General features: G+C 40.2%; 1 long non-coding RNA gene across 1 annotated transcript in view; it reads right to left on the minus strand.

The window, feature by feature from the left end:
• Positions 1 to 7150: 7150 nt before the first annotated feature.
• The window catches only part of LOC132660192 (uncharacterized), a 30996-nt gene continuing 21427 nt past the window's right edge, over positions 7151 to 16719 (minus strand). Inside the window, exon 2 of the long non-coding RNA XR_009601503.1 lies at positions 7151 to 8859. This is a non-coding gene — a long non-coding RNA (uncharacterized LOC132660192). The remainder of the gene's footprint in view (positions 8860 to 16719) is intronic.

The following is a 16719-nucleotide window of genomic DNA, read 5'->3' on the forward strand; positions in this document are numbered from 1 at the left end:
AGGAAAATGACTCTTTGCGCTTCTCAGGGCTATGGGACTAGTTCCTTGCCTTGCATAGAACATTCTCACATTTCCCCCCAGGTATTACTCAGAGCAAAGGAGTATGTGCCTCCATATTGCTTTAGGATAAAATTTCTTTGAAGCTGTGCTTTATCTTAAAAATTCAAGTAAATTTTACATTCAAATCTATCAGTAATATTAGTAATTTTCACGAAAAAATGTTTAAACTGACTCCTGTGTAAAATTTAGACTCTAGAAACTGCCTTGCAGTTTTTGCTTTTTAGCTAGTTAGACTTTCCAGCATGTGGCCCTTGGGATATACATTTCTCAGATAAAAAGGGTACAAGTAGAAGTTTAAAATGTTTATTGAATTGAATTAAACAAGTATAACATAATGGAAAGTGAGGTGTATGTTCAAAATGCCAAATAATTGAAAAAATACAGTCAATACTGATAAAGGCCACTTGTCATTTGGAAGCCTAGCATAATTTTTCAGAGAATTATTTAAAATAGCAAAAGAGGGACTTCCTTGGCAGTCCAGTGATTATCCATTGCAGGGGGACAGATTCAATCCCTGGTCAGGGAACTAAGATCCCACATGCCGCATGACACAGCCAAAAATAAACCTAAAAAATAAATAAAATAGAAAAAGACCCGCAAAATGCTTTGTATTCACATTTGCTGATGTTTTCTCCTTCAGGTCAACTTGTGAAGTGATTAACATCCAGTTCTTCTGAAAACCCACAAACACAGACCATCCTGCAATTTCTCTTTGTCAGTTATTTTAGCCTATGAACTTCTGAATCCATGTTCATTTTAAGATTATATTAAAATAAAAGCTGACCAGACTGTATAAGTAACTGACAGGCATGCACACTAAGTCACTTTAGTCATGTCCAACCCTTTGTGACCCCATTGGCTGTAGACCGTCAGACTCTTCTGTCCCTGGGATTCTCCAGACAAGAATACTGGAGTGGGTAGCCATTCCCTTTCCAGCGGATCTTCTTACCTAGGGGTTGAATTTGCATCTCTTATGTCTCCTGCATTGGTAGGAGTGCCATTTGGTAAACCCAAGTTACTGACACTTAAACTTAATACTTTATCTAGCTGCTCAGGAAGTAAGATTCAGTTTTAATGGGCATGCCTCATAGAAATGTCTAAAATGACCTGGGAAAATACCATATTAACAAAAAGCCTTAGGTTAGAAATAAATTGCCGAATTTGAGCATATAAATAAATAAAACACCTCTGACTCTTACCCTTTCCTGAAATGGATCCTAATGCTCAGGATTAGAGAAACCACTCCCCAAACAACATTCTGATGGCCCCAAAGATGCTAAACACCTCCCAAAGTAAATGTTTCTTAGATGACATAATAACAATGGGATCAGGCGTAATAAAGAATTCACTGGACTCTGGGAAAAAGTGTTCAGGCAAGAACAAGATGTTCTTCATTGTAACCTCCAACTACAGTCACATCCATAATGGTAAAGGGCATTGTTAACCAAGCAAGGCCACCTGAGCACAGAGGTGACCGGTTCCCTTTGCATTTTCTATATTCCCTAACAAGATCCTTACTAATATCTGTTGAATGAAAAATGAAGTCGTCCCGCACAGACCACATCATGATGGAATTATCTTTCCCTGTAGTCATGCCTCCCTCTCTAGGTCTTAAACTCCTCTTCTAATCTAGCATAGTGGACTTGGGCCATCTGCGAAAAGAGTGCTTTTCCAGTTTCCTCTCCTTGAATATTTGCTTATCTTTCTCCTTCCTAGACTGCTTACAAACCCAGCAAAGACAAGATTTTTTTCTAGCCTGGCTTTGACGATGGAATGAAATGCCAGGCATCCATTGCTCCTTTCTTAATGCTTATCAAGCTGCCCTGTTCCTGGGGTCTCTGGAACAGCCAGTCTGTCATTTATGGCTTGGCTGTCTTTCCAGCGCTGCCCTTATTTTGAGCATCTTCCGTTGCACTTGCCTGAAATCGTACATAAGCAGTAAAATCCCTGAACTGTGGAGGGTCTGCTGCCTGCTGCTCCCTCAAGGCAAACAGCCTCTGCAGGGGCAACCCATCATGGATACGACGATATTTCAGTCACGCTGTGACTGCGCATGCAGGCTTAATCAGCTTCGATGCAGACGTAATTCACAGTGGATCCCTTTTGTTTCACTTATCATCAGAATGAATACATACAGGAAGCTCATCTGGCCCCCAGCATTCCTCATCGGCTGCCATATTAAACATTGATTTTATAGTCCCAGGTCAGAAATGATGAAATCAATATCTAACATGGCAAATTGTATTTGTTATCCCTTTTTGTTCAGATTCCCTGACAAACTTTAAACATTTGACTCTGCATTCATTTTACAGATTAAATGTGTGAGCTTATAGATTTACATGTCAGTAAAGGTTAAGAGTTAATTGCACAAAATCCTATGTTAAATTTTAGAGTGAGAGTTATTATTAAATACACAATGATATATTGCATTATTTTATCACTATGATCCAGTAATTTATTCATCAGTTAATTTGTTGGTTATTCTTTTAACATATATGAATGCAATGTTTGGTATTTTTTCAGAGAGCTTGAAAATAAAAGGTTAGGTATTTTACATATGAAAGGATTCTCAAACTGTGAAACTGTCATATCTGGAATTACTTTTTGTATTTCATTTAATTTATTCATCCGCAAAACGTTAGGCACTCGCTGTGCTGTGCTGAGAAATGTGGATTCACAGACAACTAAGAACTAGCTCCCACTCTCTAGCAACTCACAGTTTAGAGGGAGGGATGCAGGCACAGCAAAGAAGAAACTGGTAAAGAAGTCACAGAAAGGTGATGTCATCCATGACTGTCTCATCTCATAGGTGGTCTCCTGCCCCATGGCTCCACAGAGGGGCAGAGGACGCAAAAATCAGAGAGAAGAGAAATATCAACTCTGAAGCAGTTTGAGATGTTCAGGAATGCTGAAAAGTTATGGGACAGGGGTAATAAGCAAAGAGACAAGAAAAATGTAAGGAGGAGCCAAGGTGTGGAATGCTATGGGGCTTAGATTTTGTCCTTGAGTCATGGGAAAGTGCTGGGTAATATTTATGTTAAATAATTGTATGCCGCATCAAAAGTTTTTACCCTATACCATAGTTAATTGTATTACTGAATGCAGTTTATTTTATGGTAAAGTTGATAATAGTAATGACAAGTTAAGGGTGGTACGACAGACCTCTTTGATTTCCACAGGACTTCCTTTGGCCTTGGGCCTTACTGCACACACCACCATTTCTTTGTGTATGTATTTATATTGCACTGGGTCTTTGCTGCTGCACGTGGGCTTTCTCCAGGTGTGGAGAGCAGGGGCTCCGCTTCGTTGCAGCGGTCAGTCTTCTCCCGGTGCTGGCTTCTCCTCTTGCAGAGCACGGGCTCGGTTACATGGGCTTCAGTAGCTGCAGCGTGGGCTCAGTAGTTGCAGCACATGGGCTTAGCTGCTCCAAGGCATGAGGAATCTTCTTGGACCGGGGACTGAACCCATGGCCCCTGCATTGGCAGGCAGATTCTTATCCACTGCATTATCAAGGAAGCTGACACATCACTATTTTTTTTGAGAGTGTTTTGAGTGCTATTTTAGACTCAGAAGACTTGAGTCCAGTCGTCATTCAAAGCTTTGTAACCCTGTGAGCTTGTGTAAGCCACTTGATTTCACTAAGATCTGGTTTCCTTATTTAATAAATAGGAGTGATACCATACTCCCCAACTATCCCAATCTCACAGGACTGCAATGAGAATCAGGTTAAATAATGGACGTGAGTCATTATTAAGATGGTGGAATGTGACACGTGAGAAAGGTTTTATCATTAACGTTATAACCATCATTATTGGCAGACTACCGTCCATGGGGTGGCAAAGAGTTGGACACTACTGAATGACTGAGCATACACTCACACTTATTGTTTTATTATTGCTGTTTAAAATCTGAGACAGTTCTGAATGACTTAGTAATTTGTCATCAAAAACAGTCTTCTTTTCTGGAGCACGAAGTATGTAGGTAGTTGCTATTTTACATACATGTAGTAGAAATTCCTGAATTAAGTATCAGTTCTTTGAGAACTGACAAAACAGTCTCTATGCTAATTGACTGAAACGAGTTAAAATTTAAAGGCTCATAACCTCTGATGTGAATGGTGCCCCTGGAATTGTGCAGTGCACTCCCTGCTCAACCTTTATCAGTACAGAAATTTGATAAGAGAACGAAGAGAAAATAATGGAAAAACGTGTTGAAGAGATTTGAATGGGGAATTTTCCAGCGTTGGAGGACACGATTTATTAACCCGCACAGAAGCGACTTAGCAGCAGCAGCAACAGCAGCACATTCAGAGTACTGAGTGTGAGAAAGATCAATACACCGTTCCAGCTCTGCCACCAAGTGACTGCAGACCCTGATCAAGATGCTTTAACCCTAGGTGTGCTGGTTTCCTCATCTATAACACAAAAATATTAACAATGCTTACCTCAGAGGGTTGCTGAGAAGTGCAAGTTCCTATTTGTGCTTAGCACACTGGTACAGAGCAGGCAGTTAAAGAGTGTTAGCCATTATGACAAAGAAATCACGATTAGACTGAGAGCGTATTTGTCACAGGCAGCAAAGAATGACAGAGGGCAATGCACTAATATCTTCCAAGTACGAAAGGGACAGTAACCATCAACCTAGAATTTTGTTAAACTTAGGTAAATTATTATTCAAGAATGAGATTCAAAAATAGGCATTTTCAGACCAAAGCTAAGTATTTCTTAACCCATATCCCCACTAAAGGATTCTTAAAGAATGCACTATTCAAAAAGAAATGAATTCCTAAGTCTTGAATTACAAGAAACAAAATTCATCGCAAAAAGAGATTAAAGTAAGTCTTAAATTAGCTACTGAAAATACAGCTTGTACTATTTTTGTGTGTCAAAAAATTAAAAGATAAAAATAACAGGAAGGAAGGAGTTTTTCACTGAACAGCTGAATCATGCTGTGGCTTGTATCCTATTCAGGGAAATAAATGAAATACTGAAAAACACTAAGTACTGTTTGAAAAATATATAGTTAAATACTTATATTTAAAAATTAAAGGTAATTTGTCATGCATAAAATACAAGCCACGGCTTCCAAACTGAAAGAGGGAAAACGAAAGAAAATAAAAATAAAGATAAACAAAAAAATGTGAAGTAAGATGGTCGAAACAAGACATTATTGTTGGCAATAGCATCAGTCAGGAAACAGCATTACCAAGAGGAGAATGGATAAATAAATGCTTTTATCAGTCACTGCTCAATGGCTAACAATAGAGTTGGTCACACTGAAACAGCAGGTATCAATCTCAGGCTAAACTGAAGGGGAAAGCAAGTTGCTAACCATATATCGAGTATGAAAACATTTACCTGAATTTCTAAAGTATAAAAACTTGGGAGGGAAAGAAGAGAGGAGAACAAAAATTGACTAACAATTTTGTCTACAGTTAACGTTTCTATGTGTTAGTGATTTTTGCCACAATTTTTCAGGCTTTTATTTTTATGAAAGCTTAAATAGTTTTGTAACATCTCATGTGCCTATTTGACAGTAAGAAGAAGATATTTTAATAATCCCCAAATATTTGGAAATTTAGTACACAATTCTAAATAATAATACATGAGACAAAGAAGAAACTTCAAAGTTCTATAATATTTTGAACTGAATGGAGATCAAAATTTCCGACGGTAACTAAAGCAGTGCTTTGTTGCTGTTGTTTAGTTGCTAAATAGTATGCCACTCTTTGAGACCCCCATGGACTGCAGCCCACCAGGCTCCTCTGCCCATGGGTTTTCCTAAGCAAAAATATTGGAGTGGGTTGCCATTTCAAACGACAAGTTTCATTTCAAAGATACAATGTTCATACAGAAAAATCGATTGTATTTTTATGTACTAGTAATATTAAGAAATTATCCTTTCAAAAAAATCCTGATACTTAAGTATAAATTCTTATGCTTAAAAATATGCTGTTTCTCCATACTGAAAATTATAAAACCCTGATGAATAAAATCAAAGAAGAACTAGACAGTTAGAGACATATGCCATGTTAACGGAAAGCCCAATACCATCAAGAAGTCAATTCTTGCCAAATCTATAGATACAAGAAAATCCAAATAGAAACGCTGACAGAATATTCTTTAGTTAGCAAAAATCTGATTCTAAAATTTATATAGAAAGGCAAAGAAACTGGAATAGCCAAAATAATTTTGTCAAAGCAGAACAGGTTGGAGAATGAATGATACCTGCTTTCAAGATTTTTTTCCTATAAAGCTACGGTAATTAAGATAGTGTGATAGATGTGTAGTTCCAAGAAACAGAAAGTCCAGAAACAGACTCACTCAAATATAGTCAACTGGCTTTTTAACAATAATGCAAAGGCAATTAAACAGAGAAAGAATAGTTGTCCAGCCATAAACAAAGAAATGGACACCAAACAGGTTATGATTCTAAATATAAAATATGAAATTGTAAGACGTTCCGAAGAAAAGATGGGAGAAAAGCTCTGCGACCTTGAACTGAAGAAAGAAATCTTAGATATGACTCCAAAAGCATGACTACAACAAAATGATCAGACTTCATCAAATTTTAAAACTTGCTCTGTGAAAGACACTGTCAAGAGACTGCAAAGAAACAGATTGAGAGAAAACATTTACAAATCTCATAGGAGGAAGAACTTGTATTTCAAATATAAGAAAAAGTATTAAAACTCAACAATAACAAGAAAGCAAAAAACCCAATTTAAAAATAGGCAGAAGATTTGGATAAACTCTCTACCAAAGAAGATAGATGACTAGCACCTAAAAAGATACTCAGCATCATTACTCAACAGGGAAATTCAGGTTAAAAGCGTAAGATACTATTACACTCAGATATTAGAATGGCAAAAAAAAGAAAACAGCTAGCAGTATCAAGTGTTAGGGAAGACAAGGAGCAGATAGAATCATCATGTATTGTGGGAGGGTGTGCAAAATAGAATATCCTCTCTAGAAAATGGTTTGGAAGTTTTAAAATAAAAGCTAAACATACAAAAACCAAACCACCTTGCAATCTCACACTTGGATATTGTACCCCAGAGAAACTAAACAAGTTCATACAAAAACATGTATGCTATGCAAAAGTTGATAGAAGTTTTATTCATAATCACCAAAAACTGGAAACCATCCAGGTGTCTTTTGATTGTTGAATGGATAAATACACTATGGTACATTCACGCAATGGAATATTACTCAGCAATCAAAATGAATAAACAGGTAACATGATGGCGGAATCTTGAAAGCAATATGTTCAAGTTGGTAGCCAACTTAACAACTTAAGCTGGTTTAGTCACTAAGTCGTGTCCTACTCTTGGACCCCATAAACTGTAGTTCTTCAGGCTTCTCTGTCCATGGGATTCTCCAGGCAAGAATACTGGAGTGGGTCGCCATTTCCTTCTCCAGGGGATCTTTCCAACCCAGGGATCGAACCTGGGTCTCCTACATTGCAGGTGGATTCTGTACTGAGTGACCCACCAGGGAAGCCCTATGAGAAGTTAGGAGTCAGCAAACCATTTGGTCTGCCAACTCCAGCCACACCTAGTCATTTATGTATTGTCTGTGGCTGCTTGCATGCTACTATATCACTTAAATATTTACAATAGAGACCATATGGCTCACAAAACTATTTCCTACCTGGCCTTTTACAGAACAAGTTTGCCAATTCCTGTGCTAAGTGAGGGAAACCAAACACAAAGGACTACATATTCTATGCTTCCATTTATATAACATTCTGGAAAAGGCAAAATTATTAGAATGCAGAACAGATTGCTGATTCCTAGGGGCTGGGCTTGGGTACAGGGAGTGACCATATAGGATGAGCTTAAGGACATTTTGGAGCCTGATGGAATTGTTCTGTGTTTTGTTACAGTGGTTGTTACATGACTCTAGGCATGTGCCAAAGCTAAGTTAAGTGAAATAATTGCACATCCAAAAAAAAAAAAAAAGTGAGTTTTCCTGTATGTAAACTAAAACCTAAATTTAAAAAACAGGGCAAAAATGAATGCTGTAAAAATGGCTCATGTATGAGTTTGGACTTTGGGGTTGCACATCGCAAAAACAAATGATTCTTGTTTTTTAAACTTTTTGGTTGCACAGCATGTAGGACCATAGTTTGCCCACCAGGGATGGAACCTACGCCTGTCTGCATGGAAGCACGCACTGAACCACTGAGCCCTGAACAGCCGGGGACGTCCAGAAGCAAAGGATTTTTAAGCAAAACAAAAAAAGAGAGAGCTGATTGACTGCTCAGGTAGTCCAGATGAGCTCCTGTGGTAGATGACGGACCTGGCGGCAGGGCTTCAGGAACCGGAGCTAAGAGGTCCTGGAGGTCACTGGGGCCATTCTTTCTCCGCATCTGGCTTTGGGTCGTCCTCTCATGGTTGTTCTCTCCTACTGATCGCCTGTGGCAGGGGAATCTGTCCCCTGGCAGTCCTAATTTAGCAGAGAGAAATCACTTTTTCCCTCTGTGTGTTGGTTTATTTTTTTATTTTTAAATTACTTGTTATTTATTTAGCTTTTTTGCGGCTATACCGGGTCTTCGTTGTTGTGCCGGCTTTTCTCTAGTTGCAGCGAGCAGGGGCTACTCTTCTTTCGGGTGCGAGGGCTTCACATTGCAGTGGCTTCTCTTTTTGTGGAGCACAGGCTCTAGGGCGCATGTGCTTCAGTGCTTACGGCTCCCACGCTCTAGACGCCTCCTGTATTAGCAGGTGGATTCTTTACCACTGAGCCATTAGCCATCTCCTCTGTGTGTTTCTTTATCAACTCCAAGGAAGGAGTTGCCCTGCATGGACAAGGACACATTTTGATTAATATAGTTGCCAAAGTAGAAAATGCATGAGGATTAATTAGCTCATCCTAGCCCTGTGTTTTGAGAAGAATGGGATTGGCAAATTTGTTGAGAAGACAAAATCCAGTCGCGGGCTCAGTCAACTTCATTAACCATACATTAGTAAGACTCACACAACCAGTATTTTCCTTTGCGGCTGCTGCTATGTCGCGTCAGTCGTGCCCAATTCTGTGCGACCCCATAGACGGCAGCCCACCAGGCTCCCCCGTCCTTGGGATTCTCCAGGCAAGAACACTGGAGTGGGCTGCCATTTCCTTCTCCAATGCATGCATGCATGCTAAGTTGCTTCAGTTGTGCCCGACTCTGTGCGACCCTGTGGACAGCAGCCCACCAGGCTCTTCGTCCACAGAAATTCTCTTTCTAGTGAGCGTCTAGAGTTTCACAGCTGTTTTTCTTACAATAGGCATACACTACAGGCATTTTGAAAAGGTTTTTAGGCACCCGACCCAAGCGGTCTGGGACTTACAGGACAGGAAGCCAAACTTAATTACTTGGGAAAATATTTATTTCAGGTCCCAGTGTATTTTATTGAAGTATTGACATTTTAAAGAATGATAAAAAGGAAATTTCCTAATGCTTGTAGTGTGGCCCACCCAATTAAATAACCTTATTGTATAGATGGAGACCATACTGTGGCCATTATGATTAAGATTTTTTCCTTTGAAGTGTCAGTCTGTAAACATTTTTGGACTTTTAAAAAAATCAGATCTAGATAGCCTCTCGTTAAAAGATAAAAGATGTATGATTTTAAAAGTTTTCTCAGGAAGCCATCAATTATTTTGACTGAATTCATCTTAGCAACTTTCCTGCCTCTGTGTCAGTGAACCAGAACTAATATTCTCTGTAAATGGAGAACAGAGGTTCAAAAACCTTTGTCCTTACGTGCAGTGTATATTGTAAAGAAGTCACTAAGCAAAGTACAAACCACCCTTCCAAAGTGAGAGACACACAAGCTTCGTGATTTTGTTTTTCTCTTTCCCTTTCTGCAAAGTTACTCCAAAGGCCGTACCTGAACGGCTTTGTTACAAAGAGAAAGGTCAAGTACACACTGATCTCAAGACCCTAAATCGCCAACCGGTAACAGGAAGAAAAACAAACAAAAGCCGGCTTCCGTTTGCCCAGCCTTCTGGCTCATCCTCCAAGGAACACAGCCTCACTGCACGTGTTCCGTCAATCCTGCCCTGATGACTTCTCCCCAGGAGGGAACCACACAGATAATTTGCCCTCAAACTCTCATTCTTGCAGCATGGAGAAGCAAACGCAAATAAGAAATCAGAAGATGACTTGCCTGAGAGCAGCTCTGAACAATTGCAGAGAGGATTTCTGTAAGATAGTCTCAAATTTTTAAACTTACTGTAATAAATACATATCTTTGCAAAATAACTGGCTGTGCATTTCAGAACCATTTTTGTCTTTCTCAATTGGGGAATAAAAACAAAGTATCCATTACCGACAGATCTGTCAGTATTGCAGCAGCTGCAAAGAAGTGAATTTGTCTGATTTTTTTCTCCGGTGCATTAAAGGGGTATGATCACATATTTTAAATGTTTTTACTGTTCTATTTTGTGGAAAATTCTGAAAGAGATGGGAATACCAGACCACCTGAACTGCCTCCTGAGAAATCTGTATTCAGGTCAAGAAGCAACAGTTAGAACTGGACATGGAACAACAGCCTGGTTCCAGATTGGGAAAGGAGTACATCAAGCCTGTATATTGTCACTCTTGTGGTGACCCAAGGACAAATGAGCAGGTAAAACCGAGGAGGGTCTTGGAGTGCAGATATGGAAAAACCAGACCCTTATCATCCTTCCCTCCCGCATGTTGTAACTATTAATGGATTTCAGGTCCTCCTGACAGAATGTGGTCCACTGGAGAAGGGAATGGCAAACCACTTCAGTATTCTTTCCTTGAGAACCCCATGAACAGTATGAAAAGGCAAAATAATAGGATACTGAATGAGGAACTCCCCAGGTCAGTAGGTGCCCAATATGCTACTAGAGATCAGTGGAGAAATAACTCCAGAAAGAATGAAGGGATGGAGCCAAAGCAAAAACAATACCCAGATGTCGATGTGACTGGTGATAGAAACAAAGTCCGATGCTGTAAAGAGCAATATTGCATAGGAACCTGGGATGTCAGGTCCATGAATCAAGGCAGATTGGAAGTGGTCAAACAAGAGATGGCAAGAGTGAATGTCGAAATTCTAGAAATCAGCGAACTAAAATGGACTGGAATGGGTGAATTTAACTCAGATGACCATTATATCTACTACTGAGGGCAGGAATCCCTCAGAAGAAATGGAGTAGCCATCACGGTCAACAAAAGAGTCTGAAATTCAGTACTTGGATGCAATCTCAAAAACGACAGGATGATTTCTGTTCGTTTCCAAGGCAAACCATTCATTATCACCGTAATCCAAGTCTATGCCCCAATCAGTAATGCTGAAGAAGCTGAAGTTGAATGGTTCTATGAAGACCTACAAGACCTTCTAGAACTAACACCCAAAAAAGATGTCCTTTTCATTATAGGGGACTGGAATGCAAAAGTAGGAAGTCAAGAAACACCTGGAGTAACAGGCAAATTTGGCCTTGGAATGCGGAATGAAGCAGGGCAAAGACTAATAAAGTTTTGCCAAGAAAATGCACTGGTCATAGCAAACACCCTCTTCCAACAACACAAGAGAACTCTACACATGGACATCACCAGATGGTCAACACCGAAATCAGATTGATTATATTCTATACAGCCAAAGATGGAGAGGCTCTATACAGTTGGCAAAAACAAGGCCAGGAGCTGACTGTGGCTCAGATCATGAACTCCTTCTTGCCAAATTCAGACTTAAATGGAATAAAGTAAGGAAAATCACTAGACCATTCAGGTATGACCTAAATCAAATCCCTGATGATTATACATTGGAAGTGAGAAATAGATTTAAGGGCCTAGATCTGATAGATAGAGTGCCTGATGAACTATGGAATGAGGTTTGTGACATTGTACAGGAGACAGAGATCAAGACCATCCCCATGGAAAAGAAATGCAAAAAAAGCAAAATGGCTGTCTGGGGAGGCCTTACAAATAGCTGTGAAAAGAAGAGAAGCGAAAAGCAAAGAAGAAAAGGAAAGATATAAGCATCTGACTGCAGAGTTCCAAAGAATAGCAAGAAGAGATAAGAAAGCCTTCTTCAGCGATCAATGCAAAAAAATAGAGGGAAACAACAGAATGGGAAAGACTAGAGATCTCTTCAAGAAAATTAGAGATATCAAGGGAATGTTTCCTGCAAAGATGGGCTCGATAAAGGACTGAAATGGTATGGACCTAACAGAAGCAGAAGATATTAAGAAGAGGTAGCAAGAGTACACAGAAGAACTGTACAAAAAAGATCTTCAGGACAGATAATCACAATGGTGTGATCACTCATCTAGAGCCAGACATCCTGGAATGTGAAGTCAAGTGGGCCTTGGAAAGCATCACTATGAACAAAACTAGTAGAGGTGATGGAATTCCAGTGGAGCTATTTCAAATCCTGAAAGATGATGCTGTGAAAGTGCTGCACTCAATATGCAAGCAAATTTGGAAAACTCAGCAGTGGCCACAGGATTGGAAAAGGTCAGTTTTCATTCCAATTCCAAAGGCAATGCCAAAGAATGCTCAAACTACCGCACAATTGCACTCATCTCACACACTAGTAAAGTAATGCTCAAAATTCTCCAAGCCAGGCTTCAACAATATGTGAACCATGAACTTCCAGATGTTCAAGCTGGTTTTAGAAAAGACAGAGGAACCAGAGATCAAATTGCCAACATCTGCTGGATCATGGAAAAAGCAAGAGAGTTCCAGAAAAACATCTATTACTGCTTTATTGGCTATGCCAAAGCCTTTGACTGTGTGGATCACAATAAACTGTGGAAAATTCTGAAAGAGATGGGAACACCAGACCACCTGACCTGCCTCTTGAGAAATCTGTATGCAGGCCAGGAAGCAACAGTTAGACCTGGACATGGAACAACAGACTGGTTCCAAATAGAAAAAGGAGTATGTCAAGGCTGTATATTGTTCCCCTGCTTATTTAACTTCTATGCAGAGTACATCATGAGAAACGCTGGACTGGAAGAAACACAAGCTGGAATATAGATTGTTGGGAGAAATATCAATAACCTCAGATATGCAGATGACACCACCCTTATGGCAGAAAGTGAAGAGGAACTCAAAAGCCTCTTGATGAAAGTGAAAGAGGAGAGTGAAAAAGTTGGCTTAAAGCTCAACATTCAGAAAATGAAGATCATGGCCTCTGGTCCCATCACTTCATGGGAAATAGATGGGGAAACAGTGGAAACAGTGTCAGACTTGATTTTTCTGGGCTCCAAAATCACTGCAGATGGTGATTGCAGCCATGAAATTAAAAGACGCTTACTCCTTGGAAGAAAAGTTATGACCAACCTAGATAGCATATTCAAAAGCAGAGACATTACTTTGCCAACAAAGTTCCGTCTAGTCAAGGCTATGGTTTTTCCTGTGGTCATGTATGGATGTGAGAGTTGGACTGTGAAGAAGGCTGAGTGCCGAAGAATTGATGCTTTTGAACTGTGGTGTTGGAGAAGACTCTTGAGAGTCCCTTGGACTGCAAGGATATCCAACCAGTCCATTCTGAAGGAGATCAGCCCTGGGATTTCTTTGAAAGGAATGATGCTGAAGCTGAAACTCCAGTACTTTGACTACCTCATGTGAAGAGCTGACTCATTGGAAAAGACTCTGATGCTGGGAGGGATTGGGGGCAGGAGGAGAAGGAAGCGACCGAGGATGAGATGGCTGGATGGCATCACTGACTCAATGGACGTGAGTGTGTGAACTCCGAGAGATGGTGATGGACAGGGAGGCCTGGCGTGCTGCATTTCATGGGGTCGCAAAGAGTCGTACATGACTGAGCAACTGAACTGAACTGAACTGAACAGTATAACCTGTCTCCCCTCCTACCCTATATATAGGGAGAAGGTATTTGCCTTGCTCTCCCCACCCACCCACCCAGTATTTGTGCCTCATTCAATCAGCAAATGACATGCAAGACCTCTTTTCCACTCCTTGTACCCTGGGTATAATAGTGGACTAAAGTCCTGTGTTCAACGTCAGTTCTCCCTTGAGCTGGCCCACTGTTATAACAGCATCTCCCACTCTAATAAACTTAATTTCCCTCTCATTCTGTCTCATGTCTGGAAATTCTTTTCTAACCTGCGCCTGGACCATGACAACCCTGCTTATTTAATTTATGTGCAGAGTGCATCATGTTAAATGCCGGGCTGGATGAAGCACAAACTGGAATCAAGATTGCTGGGAGAAACATCAATAATCTCAGATATGCAGATGACACCACCCTTATGGCAGAAACCGAAGAAGAACTAAAGAGCCTCTTGATGAAATTGAAAGAGGAGAGTGAAAAAGTTGGCTTAAAACTCAACATTCAGAAAACTAAGATCAAGGCATCTGGTCCCATCACTTCATGGCAAATAGATGGGGAAACAGTGAGAGACTTTATTTTTGGGGGCTCCAAAATCACTGCAGATGATGACTGCAGCCTTGAAATTAAAAGACGCTTGCTCCTTGGAAGAAAAACTATGACCAACCTGGATGGCATATTAAAAAGCAGACATTACTTTGCCAACAAAGGTCTGTCTAGTCAATACTATGGAGAAGGCAATGGCAACCCACTCCAGTGTTCTTGCCTGGAAAATCCCATGGACGGAGGAGCCTGGTAGGCTGCAGTTCATGGGGTCACTAGGAGTCGGACACAACTGAGCGACTTCACTTTCACTTTCATGCATTGGAGAAGGAAATGGCAACCCACTCCAGTGTTCTTGCCTGGAGAATCCCAGGGATGGGGGAGCCTGGTGGGCTGCCGTCTCTGGGGTCACACAGAATCGGACACGACTGAAGCGACTTAGCAGCAGCAGCAGCAGTCAAAACTATGTTTTTCCAGTGGTCATGTATAGATGTGAGAGCTGGACTATAAAGAAAGCTGAGTGCTGAAGAATTGATGCTTTTGAAGTGTGGTGTTGGAGAAGACTCTTGAGAGTCCCTTGGACTGCAAGGAGATCCAACCAGTCCATCCTAAAGGAGATCACTCCTGAATATTCATTGGAAGGACAGATGCTGAAGCTGAAACTCCAATACTTTGGCCACCTATTGTGAAGAACTGACTCACTAGAAAAGACCCTGATGTTGGGAAAAATTGAAGGTGAAAGGAGAAGGGGACAACGGTGGGTGAGATGGTTGGATGGCACCACTGACTCGATGGACATGACTTGAGTAAGGTCTGGGAGTTGGTGATGGACAGGGAGGCCTGGTGTGCTGCAGTCCATGGAGTCGCAAAGAGTCGGACACAACTGAGCGACTGAACTGAACAAGTCTAAGTGACAGATACTTAAAGGTGAGAATTTAAGAAAAAGATTATTAAGGAAAGTCTCAAAATTATCCCATTAAACTAAAACTACTATATATTCACATTAAATAATGCCAATCTGGTGCAATCAAGTTCAGTAGAAGAAATTGATTCAAGAACTGATCTCCTACTTGTTTTAAAATGTGTGGTAGTGTGATGGCTGATCAAAATCTTTCCTGTTTTCCAAAATTAAAAGAACAGCAATTCTGAGAATAAACGGTACTAAGTACCTGACATTCTAGCTCAAAGAATGATTTGGCATGTTGGAGGTGGGGTTGTGGTTTGCTGATTGTCCTTAATGGCACAAAGCCTGCATTTCTACCTCAGCCTCTCCTCTATGATTGAGATGAGAAGGCCCAGAGGGAGAAGGAGAGGCTGGGTGGGAGGCAAGTTTGTGGGGGGAAACTGAGGAGGGGGCTCAAGCAGTGGTACATCTAGAGGCCCCCTAAGGTATTTGAGAGTATCTTCATACCCTCCATCATGAAATTATTTCAGTAATTATCACAGGCTGAAACAAGTACATAATAATGGACAGAAAAGAAATGCAAACAGTGAAAAGTGTGTTGTTAATTTCTGTAACTACAATCATGCCAGAAAAATAAAATAAAATAAAAATATTTCAGAAAAAGGTAAAAAATAATTGCTTAATAGATTTTAATTATATTAATACATTTCTTGAGAAAAGGAAAAATATATTCCTTCATATTGGCCTAGCACAGTAATGAATAATATTACAATTTCTATTTTCAAGCCTTAATGTTTTCAAAATGGATCTTCTTCACATATTCATATTTTGCTGCCTTTGTCCATCTATTTCCCTCATGGTCGGTTGAAAAACTACTTTCTATTCATTTTAATTTCAAAAGATTTTTTCGCATGATGCATTACATATACAAATAACAGTGAAAAGTCTTAAGCAAAGGGTAAGTTTGGCAGAGATTTATAAAATTTGCATTTCAAAATAAATTCCAAAAATTTCAGTACTGAGCATGTCATTGTTTCTTTGGACTCAATTCTGGCAGCTTTCAAATGTCTCTGTTAGGTAGCTACAATAGGAAAAAGGAGTCCAAAATAGCAGTGGCTAAAAGACAAAGAAAAGAAAAAGCCCACAAAAATAGAACAAAGGAAGGTCCAAGGACCAGAGTGGAACCTCAGGTGAGGCCCCAGTTTACATAGGGCAAGCTCAGGGTGAGGAGAAAAATCATATAAAAAGAAGAGCCAAAAACCGAGCCCCTCTGTCTCTCTCTCTCCCTCTTCTCTCCTCTTCTTTTGTCTCAGCCCGCCCTCATGCCTCAAGGATGCATTTTCCTTTGTGTTCCAAATAAAGTTAAGCTGTAACTCCGAGCTGTAGCACTGGTCCATCC

This window comes from Ovis aries, chromosome 8 (assembly GCF_016772045.2).
Source record: "Ovis aries strain OAR_USU_Benz2616 breed Rambouillet chromosome 8, ARS-UI_Ramb_v3.0, whole genome shotgun sequence".
Taxonomy (NCBI): Eukaryota; Metazoa; Chordata; class Mammalia; order Artiodactyla; family Bovidae; genus Ovis; species Ovis aries.